We start from the raw sequence: 18,149 nt of genomic DNA on the forward strand, positions 1-18,149 counted from the left end.
CCATTATTGTGGCCCACTGCTGGACTCATTCCAGTAAGTCCATATCTTTAATGCACTTCAGAGCCCAGAACTGAACTCAGAACTCCAGGTGTGGCCTCTCGAGTGCTGAGTAAAGGGGAAGGCTCACCTCCCTCGGCCTGCTGGCAACACTCTTCCTAATGCAGCCCAGAATACTGTTGGCTGCCTTTGCCATGAGGGTGCTTTGCTGTCTCATGATCAGCTTGTTGTCCACTAGGACCCCAAGGTCCTTCTCCACAGGGGTGTTTTCCAGCTGGTTGCCCCCTAGTGTGTATTGGTGCCTGTGGTTATTTCTCCCCAGATGCAGGACTTTGCAGCTCACTTGTTGAACTTCATAAGGTTCCTGGCAGTCCAATTGTCCAGTCTTTCTGGAAGGCAGCACAATCCCTCTGGTGTATCAATCACTCCTCACAGTTCTCTATTATCTGTAAAATTGCTGAGGGTGCACCCTGTCCTCAGGTGATCAGTGAAGATGTTAAACAATATTGGTCCCAGTACCTGTACCCAACCCCTGGAGTACACCACTGTGACTGACCTCTAACCAAACTTTTTGGTGCTGTGTCATCTCATTGTAGAAGGCTGTCAGGTCAGTTAAGCATGTTTTTCCCCTCATAAAACCATGCTGATTGATCACCTTCTGGTCCTTTATGTGCTTGGACATGGTTTCCAGGAGGATTTTCTCCACCACCTTCCCAGGGACTGAGGTGAGACTGAGCAGCCTATAGTTCCCCAGATGTTTCTTCTTGTCCATTTTGAAGATAGAGGTGACATTTGCTTTCCTCCAGTCCTCAGGAACTTCTTCCAGTTGCCATGACCTTTCAAAGATAATCTAGAGTGATCTTGCAATAACATCAGCCAGCTCCCTCACCACTCATTGGTGCAACACATCATGGACTTATGTGTGTGCAGAGCTCCTTGACCTGATGGTTCCTAACCGAGTGTAAGTCTTCTTTACTCTAGACTTTCCCTCTAGTCTTAGGTGCCTGAGAGTCTCAAAGGCTGGTCTTACTGGTAATGACTGAGGCAAAGCAGACATTGTGTATCTCATCCTTTTCCCTGTCATTTTTCACTTAGTCCCCTGCCCCACTCAGCAGCAAGACCACATTTTCCCTAGAAGTCTTTGCTGCTTAAGTACGGTAGAATCATTTTCTTATTGCCCTTTACATCCCTTCCCAGATTCACCTCCATGCCAGCCTTGGCTTTCCTACCCCCATTCCTGCACAACCAGAGAACAACTTTACAGTCCCCCTGGGTAATCGCCCCTGCTGAGCAGGAACGCGTACAAATGATTACCAGCAGTGGTTTTCCAGCAGATGCAACTTAGCTGCAGACAATGTCTACAGAAGATATGGAGCAAAAGAAAAGTTATTCTTCCATTAACAGCTGCCAGAGCAGACACAATTCATCTTCAGTATCAGCTTCTCACTTTAAGGTTTCAACTGTACTGTTTTTTCTGACAACCACATAAAGGGATGGTTTAGAACTTTTCTAACTAAGGGGCTTGTAGGAGGCATGTTACTTGCAGGTCCCTGGAGTTTCAACACACCACATGTCTTCTTTCTACTCCTCAATGTATAAGAGGAAAGATCATAATGAACCTTCAGCCTTCTCAGTCTGTACGTTTTTGTTCTCCCACATACATTCAAAGTTGTTGTGTAGGATCTCTGACATAAATTAGACAAGTGTATTTCATTCTGTTTTTATGCCTATGTCTTCTTTAAACTTGACCTGTGTTTATATTCCCTGCACAGATCTGGTGATGAATATTTGCTTCCCTGAAGAGACCTCAAGTGAAGTGCTTTTTCTTTCATTTTCAAGATTTCTTCTAATACTTTGTTTCTTTTACAGACAAATAAAATCAAAGGTCACTATATTTTGAATACCAGCAATGAAAGCCCATGTATTTTCCTTGAACAGTAAAACAATTTCAGCGTGTTTTCTCTTTGGCATGAAAACAACCTGCAAATATTTTCCAAAAGCTATTCTTTTGTTTGTTTGCTTTTCAGACTGAAAATTTTCTTTGAAAAAATACTTTTCCACTGCGAAAATAAAATGTTACATTAAAAAATAAAATGGTTTTATTAATGGTCCTATTAACTTCCTTTTAATATAAGTGAGATTGCAATGGTGTAATATATGACCCTTAATTTTTATTAAGGCCCACTCTCAGAAAAAAAAGTGCAAACCCAAACCACAGCCCTTTTGTTTATATATATTTCTATGTTATTTTTTTATCTAAAAAACACAAAAATATTAGATCTGGTTGGAGACGAGAAATTTGCACACAAAAATCACATCCCATTGTTGAAACATATCTATTCCTCTGGGTTAGGGCACAATGCACCAAGGACTAGTATTTCACTTTCTGGAAAAGCAAGGAAGATGACAATAAATACATTATGTTTGTGGATAAAGTTTTTAATACCAAGAAGATTTCTCAGAAATGGTATCTACAAAGTGCAAGGTCTTAGTCACAGTTTATGAGACACTCCTCAGTGAGCAAAGGTGTCATGAGGTGACCCACTCATCTGATGTTAGAAGTAGCTTTTCCTTTACTGGAAACTAGCAGTCAGTATTTTAGCTTTCTTACTAGTTATTAGAATATTTTACATGTTAGCCTGCATTCATTTTCTTATCACAGATTTACCTTTCTGAAGATGAGACGTTATTAGTTGAAATGAAATGTGCTAGAGATATGAGGATTTCCAACTTAATTATTTCTAATGATTTTTCTTTGATATATATACCTCTTCACTTTCTCCCATCCTCTCCACCACAACACGTAACTATAAATCCATCAGCAGAAAGCCACTGAATATTAAGGTTAAATTAATAACTGATGTGTTAGAAGCATTTTGAAAGAAATATTAACTCCACAGGTTGCATTTGTGATATAAGAAATTACTATATATCTCTTGAGAGTTCTGTAAGGAAATCGTAAAAATGTCTTTACAAGCTGCTGTCTCAGCATAACATCAAAGCTGAAGTAAGCATACTGCAGGGTATTAAAATACAGTGTGTAATTCCACTGGATGCCAAACTTTAGGGTTCTTGCATGTAGATATCTTTCTAAGTCACCTTTAGCTAAAATACAAACATGTTAGTTGAAATTTACTTTAAAGCTTATCACGCCAATAGTAAGCCCTAAAACTTTAACTCTGCTTTTTCAAGCTCAGCTGAAGATAAATTAGGGAGTCAATTTATAAACATTAACCAAACATGAGCAAAGATAAAATATCATGGACACACACTGCTTTTTGAGCAGTTAATATTTATCAGCTTTTTCCACGGGAGCTTGTCCTGTTTGGTAGGTGTTAGCAATTGTTTCATATGACAAACATTCTAAAAATATTAAAAAAAAATATTCTTAACTTTATTTCATTCCATAGGATGATATAAACTAGAGAGACTATATGTTGGTAGAAAGAGATTTGCGGTAGAAAGAGATTTCTTTTCAACACAGCGGAAAATGAGATAAGCACGTAAGATTTTTGAGGATGTCTTTTAACAAAAAACCTAAAGGACACTATGAAATACCTTTTGGTTAATATTGTATCTGTCAAGTGACATTTAAATAACAAGAAGATGTCTCTATGAGGTTCTTCTACATACTTTCATATTGTCATTTGAAATAGGTCATCCTTCAAAACCAATACTGTAGATATACATACCCAGTACTTTTAACAGCACAGCTGTTTGGGTTCAGTCGGAACTATGACTTAAATGTAGCAGTACAGCAGAAAAGTGAAGGTTCTTTAAAGATCCTTCAGTTCATTAGGCAATAGTTGTTCATACAGATTTACTGACAATGTTAAAAAATTCAACCAATGATAGTAATTGCACATTTTAGATGTTGGATGTGTATTGCAATTATTACTTCTACCTACAGTGTCTTTCAATCAGTGTTTTATCATCAAAGATACTTACTTCTCACTTTGTCTCTTTTCTGTCTGTGAAATGATTATAAAACACAAAAACAAATGAAGAACATACACAGAAGAATGTGCAGGTGTAAACTATGTGAAGATATCTGTGAAATGGAGGTAGAATGAATATGAGAACAGAGATCCCATTTTGTGTCTGAATGAAAAACAGTTCAAGTAACAAGATTTTGGGTCTTGGATCATAATTTTTTGCTTTGGAGTAACCTAATAATAGCTGAAAAACTGGCTAGTGCATCTATATTGCACGTTTAGTTCAGCATGATTTTGGCTCTATTAGCATTTCAATTAACTGTTGGCACGCTAATTCATCTCTGCTACCTCATTAAAAAGAAAATCATTGAATTTTTTTCAGGCATGTGAAATAACAGTTAACTTACACCACCTTTTCTATTATTGTACATCAGTTGGACATGCAGATTGTCTGTTCAGTGACCTGTACAAAAACATTTGTTTTATGAAATAGGATTCTAAAAGATTATGATAAGCAATAAAAGCATGACTACCAACAGCCTTGCAAAGAGTCACTTACTTTCGATGGCTGGTATTTCCAAATTCTCACATATTGGAGGGGAACAAATGTTGCCTAGAAGCCATTTAACATTTTTTCCAAATCTTTACATCCTGGTTCCACGGCAGAACCTTGTAATTTTCTACAGCTGGTGCTGCAATGTGGAGGTAATAATACTAGAAATGTTAATGTTCTCTGTCAAACAGTCATTTCCTGGAAAAGCATAACATTTCTTAACGGGTGATCTTTCTTCATTTTCTCCCTAAGGAATAAAATAAACAACATATATCTCTAACAATGAAGGTCACAAAACCTCCAAGTTCCATACCATATCTTAAAAATAGAGATGTATTTCAGACTAGATCTTCAGCTCACGTAAAATAGTGAATCCACACATTTCTGTATTCTGTGTTTACTTGCTGTGTTTACTTACCTGAGCTGAAAAATCAATTGAGTTTAAGCAGCTAGAAACACAAATAATTGTTCTCTCACTTGCTGCGTATTTGACAGTCAGCAATGCTGGACAGTATCAAACACATCAACAGCACCTGTAAATGCTAAATAGTTAAGTGATCTGGACAAGAATCCAAGGCTATGAGCTCACAACTTTTGTTAATTATCAGAAATGGAGAATACTAGCTATTGCAAAACAAGGAAGAAGGAAGAAAATATTACTTGTGACAAATGGTGAACTTAGAAAATTGCTGGTGATACTTGCTGAAAGTAGGGAGTGTGTATTTACTTGAGCTCTAAAGTGTTTATATTCTCCCTCTGATCTACTAGACAAAATTACTACAACTGCAGAAACTGTAAAACAGTTTCCTTTTTGAATGATTTATTTTTGGAGCGTTACAGGAATTCTTTGGTGTGTTCTTCTCCAAACGAATTATCTGATAAAAAGCATTGAACTTCACTGAAGTACTCAGCAATTTTTCTCTGGCTGAAATAACACTGAAGCATTGGATACAATATTAACCTTAAACAGCACGCAGTCAAAAATTACAAGATCAAAAGAGATTGTCATAACACTAAAGCAAAATATTTTTGCATATTTAATTTGATTTTAATATGAAATATTCTATAATATAATGCAATAATACAATATTTAATATTATAACATTTTAATATTATAATATTTTAATATTTATTTTCAAAATTGTTATACTCCCAGAGTGTTGGTCTGTCCTGGCCCTTACGAGCACTGCTCAGAGGTGCTTCACTTACTTTACACCATGTGTAAAGATTAGGTGCCTGGCTTAAAGGCATGGACTCAGTTTTGAGAATAAGATGCCTAGATGTATTCCACTCTGTGTATGTAGTGTAAAGACAGAAATTGCCCCTTCATTATGCCGTTATATTTGTGTAACCTTACTTGTACCAGTGAAAATACATTGTCATACAATGGTCTTGGCATAATGGCTTACTCTACTCTAAACATCTTTTGGGCAATATGGTACCAAGAATATCTTTTGAATTACCACTGACTATAGCATTATATTTTAGTGCACTTCCTTTATGAATATAAAGAGCAGACAATAACAATCTCTCAGTGCCCAATTCTTAAACATCCTTTCAGCCTCAGGAGAAAATGTGCATCATTCTGTCGACACTGAAAACCTAATCCATTTTGCTAAACAACAACAACAAAATCTTTCAGAAAGAAATGGGGTAGTTTTTCCACTGGTGTTTTATTTCTTTTCACACATCTGGATAAGATAATTTAATTTTTGTTTCCAAACATTTAAAGAGTTAGCATTGTGGATCACTCCCTGAGGATCAATCAGACTATTTATATAAGATGATTAATTTAAAGTGGAAAGTTCTCTGCATGTGCAAGGAACCCTGTCAATCATAATATTTGGAGAGAAAAGGGGATAATAATACTTGCTTTCTCATTTCCTTTGATCCTTTTTTTTCCTATTTTAAGTGCAAACTCCCAGGGGCTTTTTCTTAACTATCTTTGTGAAGCACCTAGTGCAGTAGAGCCTGACTTCCCTTTAATCTAAACATTTCCATGATGAAAATAATTATTAACATAATATAAAAAATGAGGTCTGTCACTATATTAATGTTTCGTATGGTGGTCTCTGCTGCTGTTTATAGTGACAATGCTTTGAAACCTTTCCTCCCTTCTCCTTGTTATCCTTTGTTATCTCTTAGCTCCACGTCAGCTTTCTCCATCACTTGTAGCACTAACATGATACTCCTTAAGATTTAAATGTCAGAAATGAGCAAGGAGCTCTGTAAGGGATTTTGTTCGGCTCTTGTGGAGGTGTCTAGCTCACACTGTTCTTCATCTTGTCTTGGTTGAAACAAAGGCCATGTTTTCATTGTTCTGTTTACCTACTTATGTCAAAACACAAGCTGAAGTATTTGGGAAATTCTAGCAACTAACAGATGTTATTTGCAGCCTTCCAACCCATCTGTATGAGAGCTGTTAGAAACTAGCACAAAGTCAAAGCATTTAGTGTAAAAACAGTGTTCAAGTCATGAGACTCAAACAAGGAAGGTTTCTGCAGCAGTGTCTCAATAGGAAGTGGTGCTGGAGTTTGAAGCCAGAGCACTTTTCCTCAGTTCCTGCTTCAAGTCTGATATTTCACTGAAACAGAGCAGGAGAAAAGGGGGGAGGAACAAACACCTCCATCTGATAAAATTAAAGTAGAAGGGCAAAAGAAACAAGATCCAGAGTAATCTTCAGTGGAAAGGGAATTAATAACAAAAGGTTTTCTGCAGGAAATATTATTGCAGTTTTTTAACAACAACATAGAAAATCTCAATGTGAGCTCTTAGGGAAGGTATAAATTCAAACAACTGATTTTGCTTATACATACTCACACTGTCACTCCACTGTGACTGACTATTAATCCCCTACAATGGAAGAAGGCTCAGAAGCAATGGGCAAGGGTGATGTGCCCATGAAGCTCAGGAAATAGTGTAGGGAGTGACTGACCACAGCTGCTGCAAAGAAACTGATTTTATCTCAACACAAAGGGGACCTGAGAGTGGCCTTTGTTTTGGTCAGCTATGTGAGTTGGGTGGGTCAGCTGACTGTATCACAGTTGAGTGGATCAACTGGTGGTGTAAATGTTTCAATGAACTCATTAAAAAAGTGTAAATGTCTCCCTGAGTTAGCCACACCAACATAAGTGGAGTGTATACGTAGCCTAGCCCAACATAAAGTATAAAAAATAAACAACTAGCAAAAGAATTTTGAAGAAAGCAATGGGCTTGAGCTGGCTTTAACCCATATATTCCCTCCCAGCCACTGGGGATGCCCAGTGTCATGGTGGTGAGCATATTACAGAGACTGGTAATGGAGATCAGATTGGTATTGTGATTGAACTGCGTATTGCAATTGCTATATTTTGCTAAGTGTAACTTACATAAGTATTGTGTTTTCAGTATATTTTGTATGATTCTGCTAAATCAGAAATCCTATTGTCACTATTTAAGGCTGGGCGGGAGGTTAAACGGATGGCAGACACTCTCTATCTCCTTCCCAGAGGGGAAAAGAAAAAGAGAAAAGGGAGAGAGACTTATGGGTTGGAAAGTTAAAACAGTTTTAATAAACAATAACAATGAAAAGAAAGAGTATAATGAATAATGAATTGTATACAAAACCGTTACTGAGCTCCCCCGATGACGGCCATGTCACCGTTGATGCTGCAGGGCAGGCGCTGGGCAGTCCCGAAGCACACGTGGCAGCAGGCAGGAACCAGGTTCAGGAGGGAAGGCAGGTGCGCGGGCAGGGTCCTCCCAGGATGTCACCCACAGGGGAAGAGAGCACGACCCTCGTCGTCCCCCAGCTTTTAACTGTGTACATCACGTGGGTGGGATGGAATATCCCGTTGGTCATTTTGGGTCACCTGTCCTGTCCGTCCCTCCCTCCATGTGCCGCACTTTACTATCCCTTCCACTGTGGGACAAAGAGACCCAGCAGGGACCCTAGTTCCCATGGCAACAAGCCGTGTAGTCAACTTCAGAAAGTAAAGTCACTTAAAAGAAACTTAACTGAAAAATCCATCCTAGTCCAAATCAGGACACCCATGTAACATCAAATATCTTCAGATAACCAAATTTTATTAAATATTACACCCTCCATACATGCAATATCTAAAAGAACCTGATCAGAGAGTATTGTGCTCTGACAACCACATACTCGCAAACAGCAAGATGTATATGTCATGGTAGCTTGGCCAGTCATCAGATACCAAAATGCTTGTATGTGACTAGTCTGTCCAGGATTCCTTGTGATAATGTTGAGCACAAGGGACATCGCCTATTGAGTCCTACTCATATTTCCAGGTCTCTTCTTCATTTGCATACCATGTACTGGGCTTAGTGGTGCCTTTTTGCACACTGTAGGAGCTGGCAATGATCAGTCTCTGGTCATAGATCTGTGAATTACCAAGATTTCTCTCTCAACCAGTGTGTGTCCTGAAAAGCAGCACAGAGATATGCGCTAGGACCCTGACCACCCGTTAGATCATTCTCATGGCTTTCGTGTTGTTTTTTTTCCTTCCAGGTGCTTCCGTACCAATGCATATGCACTTATTCCTCATTCATATCAATCTTACCATTTCTATTAAGGATCTCTATATAGCCAATGATTTTGTGATAGTTCTGTAGATGACAACATTCAGTTTTTCCTTGTTTTCCAGTGCATGGTGTAGACAGCATGGTGAAATATTTGACTGTCATTATGTGTGTATTTTGTGGCCTGCTTTATCTCCATGGGATGCTGAAATAGCTCTTCTGGCTCTTCTAGTTGAATCGCATTGCATGCAACAAAGTGAAGGTGTCTATAAAGAAAATACCATGGATATCATCACCTAAACTTCAACAATAAATTTACCATTAGAACTAACTTGGTGTTGTCATTTAATTTTGGTTTGTTCCGGGTTTTTAAACTATAATTTCACCCAGAATTTCTTTGGTTTGCTTTTGAAAAGTATTGTAATTCAAAAAATAAGTTATTGTAAAAACTGAACAAGGCAGAAGAAAAGAGGGCTCAGCTGACAGCGGCAGCAGCAGCGACAGCGGCGACAGCGACTTGAGGTTAGTGCGGGGGCGAGGGCGACATCGGGCTTAATTGGGCGGTTTTCGTACTCTGGGCCCCCCCCCCGAGCCCCGCCCCGAACATCAGCCCCGAGCTGCTTCCCCTGCTTCCCCCCACACCCCGGACCCGGAGGTTCCCGGCAACGAATCAGGAGAGGAGAGGGCGTAGCTGGAGGCACCTAGGGCGATTTAAACGCACCACCCCCTGTTGATTGGGTGATAAAGAGCCTCCTGGAGGGCAGGGACTAGTCCCTGGCCACAGGGGAGAGACTCAGCAGTGACTGGGTGTGTCCCAGGTCAGGGGAGGCCACAGCTGTTTGCAGCTCGTTGGGGGACGGCGCTGACTCCCTCCCAGTGCACAAGGCGAGGAAGGTGCCAAGGAGCTGTGAACCAGGGGTGTCACCAGCAGGTATTTCCCAGCTCAGTGGAAGAACAATGGTATCTACCCGGCAGAAGAAGACCAAAATGGATGTGGGAACCCAGACAGAGCTCCCACGGAAGGAGGCGATGGTGCAGGTCGCAGGCTGCAGGGAATGCTTCAGCGTCTCTGTGGTGACAGGGGGCTGTGTGCGCTGTGAGCAAGTAGATGATCTGCTCAGCCGAGCGGCACAGCTGCAAAGCCAGGTTGAAAGGCTTCAAGCCGAAGTAGAAAGGCTTAGGAGCATTTGGGAGGCTGAAATGGAGATAGACTGGTGGAGCCAGGCTTTGCCCTCCCTGCAACAAAAATGGGAGCACCTGCCAGAGAGCTCCCAGGATCGAGGGACCCCTGTACTCTGCCCCTCTCAGGTGGAAAACAATAACCTAGAGGAGAACAATAACCTAGAGGAGAGGAGTGAGTGGAGGCAAGTCTATGGCCGTGGCAAAAGGCGAGTGCCCTCCTTGCCTACGTCGCCTCCACAGGTGCCTCTGAGCAATAGATATGAAGCCCTAGTGGAATACAGCCGGTCCAATGGGGATGTGGTGGAGAGGCAACCTATATCAGAGGTCCCACCACAGTCAGAAAAACCTGACAGGCGTATAGCTACCTCCTCCACAAGGAAGAAGAGAAGAGTTTTAGTGGTTGGAGACTCCTTCCTAAAGGGATCTGAGGGCCCAATATGCAGAGCTGACCCCCATCACAGGGAGGTCTGCAGCCTGCCTGGAGCCCGAATCAGGGATATCACCAGGCAACTCCCCAACCTGGTGAAGGCCACAGACTACTATCCCCTGCTGATCTTCCAGACAGGTGGGGAAGAAGCTGCATCCCGTAGTCTGAGGGGGATGAAGAAAGACTACAAGGCCCTAGGACGGTTGGTGAAAGAGTCTGGGGCACAAGTTGTTTTCTCCTCCCTCCTTCCATTTTCAGGTGATGACGTGGGATGGAATAATAGGATTCTCTCTATTAATGCCTGGCTACGAGACTGGTGCTACAGGCAGGGCTTTGGGTTCTTTGATAATGGCTGGATTTATTAGACACCAGGTGTGACGGTAACACATGGGAAAGGTTTATGTCGTAGGGGCAAAAGGGTTCTGGGACAGGAATTAGCAGGGCTCATTCGGAGAGCTTTAAGCTAGATTCGAAGGGGGATGGGGTAGTAGCTGGGCTTGCACCACTGGGGCAACTCTCTAGTGTTGAGGTAGACCAGGAGGCCTCCCATCCCCCTGGGGTGAAATCGGTGTGCTCAGCTCGCTCCCTGAAATGCCTGTACACCAATGCACGCAGCATGGGGAATAAACAGGAGGAGTTGGAAATCCGTGTTCGGTCGGGGGGCTATGATCTAGTGGCAATTACAGAGACTTGGTGGGACGCCTCGCATGACTGGAATGTGGTCATGGATGGCTATGTCTTGTTCAGGAAAGACAGGCCACTAAGGAGAGGTGGTGGAGTTGCTCGTTATGTGAGTGAGCAGCTAGAATGTATTGAGTTCTGTCCAGGGGCGGATCAGGAGCGAGTTGAGAGTTTGTGGGTGCGAATTAAGGGGCAGGCTGGCAGGGGTGATACTGTTGTGGGTGTCTATTACAGGCCACCGGATCAGGATGAGGAGGGTGATGAGGCCTTCTACAGGCAGCTGAGAGCAGTCTCTCAATTACAGGGTCTGGTTGTTGTGGGGGATTTCAACTACCCTGATATTTGCTGGGAGGCCTACTCAGCCAGCCACCCCCAGTCCAGGAGGTTTCTCCAGTGCGTTGATGATAACTTTCTGATGCAAATGGTGGATGAGCCAACTAGGAGAGGAGCGCTGCTGGATCTGATCCTCACTAACAAGGAGGGTCTGGTTGAAGAGGTGAAGGTTGAGGGCAGCCTTGGTTGTAGTGACCATGAGATGGTAGAGTTCAGGATCTCATGTGGCAAGAACAGAATAGCTAGCAGAATCACAACCCTGGACTTCAGGAGGGCCAACTTTGGCCTTTTCAAGCAATTGCTAGGGGAAATCCCATGGGACAGGGTACTAGAAGGTAAGGGGGCCCAAGATAGTTGGCTAGCATTCAAGGACTGCTTCTTCCGAGCTCAAGATCAGAGCATCCCAACAAGTAGGAAGTCAAGGAAGGGTAGCAGGAGACCTGCATGGTTAAACAGGGAACTGCTGGGCAAACTCAAGTGGAAGAAGAGAGTGTACAGATCATGGAAGGAGGGGCTGGCCACTTGGGAGGAATAGAAGTCTGTTGTCAGAGGATGTAGGGAGGCAACTAGGAAAGCTAAGGCCTCCTTGGAATTAAACCTTGCAAGAGAGGTCAAGGACAACAGAAAGGGCTTCTTCAAATACATTGCAGGTAAAGCCAACACTAGAGGCAATGTAGGCCCCACTGATGAATGAGGTGGGGGCCCTGGAGACAGAGGATAAAAAGAAGGCGGAGTTACTGAATGCCTTCTTTGCCTCTGTCTATACTGCTGGAGGCTGTCCTGAGGAGCCCCGGACCCCTGAGGCCCCAGAAGAAGTCAGGATAGAGGAGGAATCTGTCTTGGTAGATGAGGGCTGGGTCAGGGACCAATTAAGCAATCTGGACATCTATAAATCCATGGGCCCTGATGGGATGCACCCACGGGTGCTGAGGGAACTGGCGGAAGTCATTGCTAGGCCACTCTCTGTCATCTTTGCTAAGTCGTGGGCAACGGGAGAGGTGCCTGAGGACTGGAGGAAAGCGAATGTCACTCCAGTCTTCAAAAAGGGCAAGAAGGAGGACCCGGGTAACTATAGACCGGTCAGCCTCACCTCCATCCCCGCAAAGGTGATGGAACAACTTGTTCTTGGTGCTGTCTCTAGGCACATCAAGGATAGGGGGATCATTAGGGGCACTCAGCATGGCTTCACCAAGGGGAAGTCATGCTCAACCAACTTGATAGCCTTTTATGAGGACGTAACCCAGTGGATAGATGATGGTAAAGCTGTGGATGTGGTCTATCTCGATTTCAGTAAAGCGTTTGACACTGTCTCCCACAGCATCCTCGCAGCTAAACTGAGGAAGTGTGGTCTGGATGATCGGGTAGTGAGGTGGATTGTGAACTGGCTGAAGGAAAGAAGCCAGAGAGTGGTGGTCAATGGGACAGAGTCCAGTTGGAGGCCTGTGTCTAGCGGAGTCCCTGAAGGGTCGGTACTGGGACCAGTACTATTCAATATATTCATTAATGACTTGGATGAGGGAATAGAGTGCACTGTCAGCAAGTTTGCTGATGACACAAAACTGGGAGGAGTGGCTGACACAACAGAAGGCTGCGCAGTCATTCAGAGAGACCTGGACAGGCTGGAGAGTTGGGCGGGGAGAAATTTAATGAAATATAACAAGGGCAAGTGTAGAGTCCTGCATCTGGGCAAGAACAACCCCATGTACCAGTACAAGTTGGGGACAGACCTGTTGGAGACCAGCGTAGGGGAAAGGGACGTGGGTGTCCTAGTGGACAACAGGATGACCATGAGCCAGCAGTGTGCCCTTGTGGCCAAGAACGCCAATGGCATCCTGGGGTGTATTAGAAGGGGTGTGGTTAGCAGGTCAAGAGAGGTTCTCCTCCCCCTCTACTCTGCCCTGGTGAGGCCGCATCTGGAGTATTGTGTCCAGTTCTGGGCCCCTCAGTTCAAGAAGGACAGGGAACTGCTAGAGAGAGTCCAGCGCAGAGCCACGAAGATGATTAAGGGAGCGGAACATCTCCCTTATGAGGAGAGGCTGAGGGAGCTGGGTCTCTTTAGCTTAGAGGAGACTGGGGGGTGACCTCATTAATGTTTATAAATATGTAAAGGGCAAGTGTCAAGAGGATGGAGCCAGGCTCTTCTCAGTGACATCCATTGACAGGACAAGGGGCAATGGGTGCAAGCTGGAGCACAGGAGGTTCCACATAAATATGAGGAAAAACTTCTTTACGGTGAGGGTGACCGAACACTGGAACAGGCTGCCTAGAGAGGTTGTGGAGTCTCCTTCTCTGGAGACATTCAAAACCCGCCTGGACGCGTTCCTGTGTGATATGGTCTAGGCAATCCTGCTCTGGCAGGGGGATTGGACTAGATGATCTTTCGAGGTCCCTTCCAATCCCTAACATTCTGTGATTCTGTGATATTTAAGCAATGATTTTATGAACTTCTTCTAGATCTCTGAAAGCAGATGCCAAATATATAGAATGTCAATTCAACAGATGTCAAATAGAAGAACTATATTCTAGGGAGCACCGAACTAAAACAGAATGAATCTCCGAGTTTCAATCACACTTCTCAATCTTTAAGACACTTCTGTCATCTTCGCTAGTTTACCTTAAGCTGTTCTTGGTAAAATTATCGTTATTATTTATTCCTTGAGACATATTCAAGGAAGTTCGTTCCACTGTATGAGATTCTGTATCCCTATCACCACACACGTCTTTGAGACCATTACATATTGTCATGCAATGAGAGACAGTGTTATCAGCGAGAAGGATGAAGAAACACAGCCTAGAGGGTAGCAAGAGGAGCATAATGTGAGTGTACTCTATCTTCCGGGTTCAGATGATCTGTTTGGCTTCCAAGGCATGCCCTCTTTTCCTCCTTTTCTTCCCAAGGGAAGGAAACCATAACAATGAAGGTATAATGTACTCTTGCTAGCTCACAGACCTCAAAACAACCTGACACTATATGTACTACAGAAGCCCTTTTTCATGACTTTTAAGCATAAGCAAAAAGGCTACTCTAATTAGACATGAGCAGAATATGTAAAATTTAAGTAAATGAATGTTTATAATCTACATTGTATTTTTATTTCCAACTCTTCATTGATTTCATTAAACTCTAGCCAAATATACAGAATTTCAGCTGTCCATATGAGATACAAGGTAGAGAAACAGCTTTCTTTTTAGTGCATGAGTATTGTGGATAACATAGAAGACACTGCATTAAAAGTTCAATAGACAGTTCCCATAGCTTAGGGTCACGGTTTAAAGCTGGGCCAGCTATTAACCCAGAGGCAGACACTCTCTGTTAACTCTCCCCCCCCCCCCCTCCCCCCTCCCCACCCAAAGGGAAAGGGAAAAGGGAGAGAGACTTATGGGTTGGAAAGTTAAAACAGTTTTAATAAACTATAGTAACAAAACGGAGTATAGTAAGAATAATAGAAATAATCAAATATATACAAATATATACAAAACCAAGATTGAGAGCTTGGAAATCCTCCTCAGGCAGAGTTGCTCCCCCCAGCACAGGCAGAGGGGAAAATGCAGTAGCTCCCCCTGCCATCACACCTGCAGGCTTTTAACTGGAGAATTGGCAAAGCTGGTACCAATCAGTGGGAGACAGGAGGGCCCGTCCCTCCTGGGCCCCACCTCCAGGAGGCAGTGGGTTAGTGATAAATAGGAAAGTGAGAATGACATGTATGGGATGGAATACCTTGTTGGTCAATCTTGGGTCACCTGCCCTGTCTGCTCCTCCCTGCAGGTGCGAGTTTCCTTCGACTCTTCACTCATAAGCAGTGAGGAATTTAGCAGTGACCTTGGTTCCTCTAAGACTAATTGGCCTGGTTTGGGCCAAACCAGGACATTCCACCCCTTATTCCATACCATTCACGTCATACTCAGATCACCACTACCTTTTCATTTTCAAATATATATATACACATATCACTAGTTTATGATTCATCTCCATACAAAAAGTTCATTAAGTTCATTTGGTTCAGGATTGTGGGTTTCCATCTGGCTAGCAGTCTCTCAGCAGTCTCTCTGGCTAGCAGTCTCTCTTTTGTCATGGTTCGTGCCCACGGGTTGCAGGTTAAAGATGTCAGACTCGAGGAGGTTACTGGACGCCACTTGATGAAGCTAGCTCCGGTCTCATCACCACTGTCTTAACCTGAAAGACGCTTATGCAGCAACAACATACAGTTCAGAATTAAGTAGTCTCACCCAGAATCAGATCACCTTCAGGGACACATCGGACTTCACCATATTGCAACATCACCCACCAAGTACATCCAGGTCCCTGAGCAAAAGCAATCCCGCGAATGGGTTTACCTTTGCCCGTTGCAGGAAGAACCCAGACAGTTTTTCCCAATAGATTCCTTTCATGCACCACAGGGACTTTATCTCCTTCTACTGTATGTAGAAGGTCTGACTGAGCAGGGCGAGCTCAATTGATAGATCCCCTGGTATTAACTAACCAGGTAGCTTGTGTCAGATGTTTATCCCAGTTTTTAAAGGTTCCACCCCCCATTGCTTTCAGGGTAGTTTTTAACAGCCCATTATACCGTTCAATTTTCCCAGAGGCTGGTGCATGATAGGGGATGTGATATACCCATTCAATGCCATGCTCTTTGGCCCAGTTGTCTATGAGACTGTTTTTGAAATGAGTCCCATTGTCCGACTCAATTCTCTCTGGCGTGCCGTGTCGCCACAAGATTTGCTTTTCAAGGCCCAGAATAGTGTTCCGGGCAGTGGCATGGGGCACAGAGTATGTTTCCAACCATCCGGTGGTCGCCTCCACCATGGTAAGCACATAGCGTTTACCCTGGCGGGTTTGAGGGAGTGTGATATAGTCAATTTGCCAGGCCTCCCCATATTTATATTTCAACCACCACCCCCCATACCACAGAGGTTTTAACCGTTTGGTTTGCTTAATTGCGGCGCATGTTTCACAATCATGGATAACCTGTGCAATAGAGTCCATGGTTAAGTCCACCCCTCGGTCACGAGCCCATCTGTATGTTGCATCTCGCCCTTGATGACCTGAAGTGTCATGAGCCCACCGAGCTAAAAATAGTTCACCTTTATGTTCCCAGTCCAAATCTATTTGGAACACTTTAGCAGCTTGATCTGCTTGTTGGTTGTTTCGATGTTCCTCAGTTGCCCGACTTTTAGGTACGTGAGCATCTACATGACGTACCTTCACAACTAGTTTCTCTAGCCGAGCAGCAATATCTTGCCACAATTCAGCAGCCCAAATAGGTTTACCTTTGCGCTGCCAGTTGCTTCTCTTCCACTGCTTTAACCACCCCCACAAGGCATTTGCTACCATCCATGAGTCAGTATAAAGATACAACCTTGGCCACTTTTCTCGTTCAGCAATGTCTAAAGCCAGCTGGATGGCTTTTACCTCTGCAAATTGACTTGATTCACCTTGTCCTTCTGTGGCTTCTGTGACTCGTCGTATAGGACTCCATACAGCAGCTTTCCACTTCCGATGCTTTCCTACAAGATGGCAGGATCCATCGGTGAACAGGGCATACTGCTTCTCATCCTCTGGTAGTTCATTATATGGTGGGGCTTCTTCAGCACGTGTCACCTCCTTTTCTGGTGGCATTCCAAAGTCTTTGCCTTCTGGCCAGTCCATGATCAATTCTAAGATTCCTGGGCGATTAGGGTTTCCTATTCGAGCCCTCTGTGTAATTAATGCAATCCATTTACTCCATGTAGCATCAGTTGCATGATGGGTAGTGGGAACCTTACCCTTGAACATCCAGCCTAGTACTGGTAATCGAGGTGCCAGGAGAAGTTGTGCTTCAGTACCAATTACCTCTGAAGCAGCTCTAACTCCTTCATACGCTGCCAGTATCTCTTTTTCAGTTGGGGTGTAATTGGCCTCGGAACCCTTGTATCCTCGACTCCAAAATCCTAGGGGTCAACCTCGAGTCTCCCCTTGTACTTTCTGCCAGAGGCTCCAGGTAAGACCATTGTCCCCAGCTGAGGTGTAGAGCACATTTTTAACCTCTTGTCCCGTACGGACTGGTCCAAGGGCTACTGCATGCACAATCTCTTGTTTAATCTGTTCAAAAGCCTGTCGTTGTTCAGGGCCCCACTGAAAATCATTCTTCTTTCTGGTCACTTGATAAAGAGGGCATACAATCTGGCTGTAATCTGGAATATGCATTCTCCAGAAACCCACAACGCCTAAGAAGGCTTGTGTCTCCTTTTTGTTAGTTAGTGCAGACATAGCTGTTATTTTGTTGATCACCTCTATCAGGATCTGGCGACGCCCATCTTGCCATTTAATCCCTAAAAACTGGATCTCCCAGGCAGGTCCCTTGACCTTGCCTCTTTTTATGGCAAAACCAGCTTTCAGAAGAATTTGGATCATTTTTTCCCCTTTGTCAAAAACTTCTGCTGCTGTATCACCCCACACAATGATGTCATCAATGTATTGCAAATGTTCTGGAGCTCCACCCTTTTCTAGTGCAGTCTGGATCAGTCCATGGCAAATAGT

This window comes from Nyctibius grandis, chromosome 3, assembly GCF_013368605.1.
Source record: "Nyctibius grandis isolate bNycGra1 chromosome 3, bNycGra1.pri, whole genome shotgun sequence".
In the NCBI taxonomy this organism is placed as follows: Eukaryota; Metazoa; Chordata; class Aves; order Nyctibiiformes; family Nyctibiidae; genus Nyctibius; species Nyctibius grandis.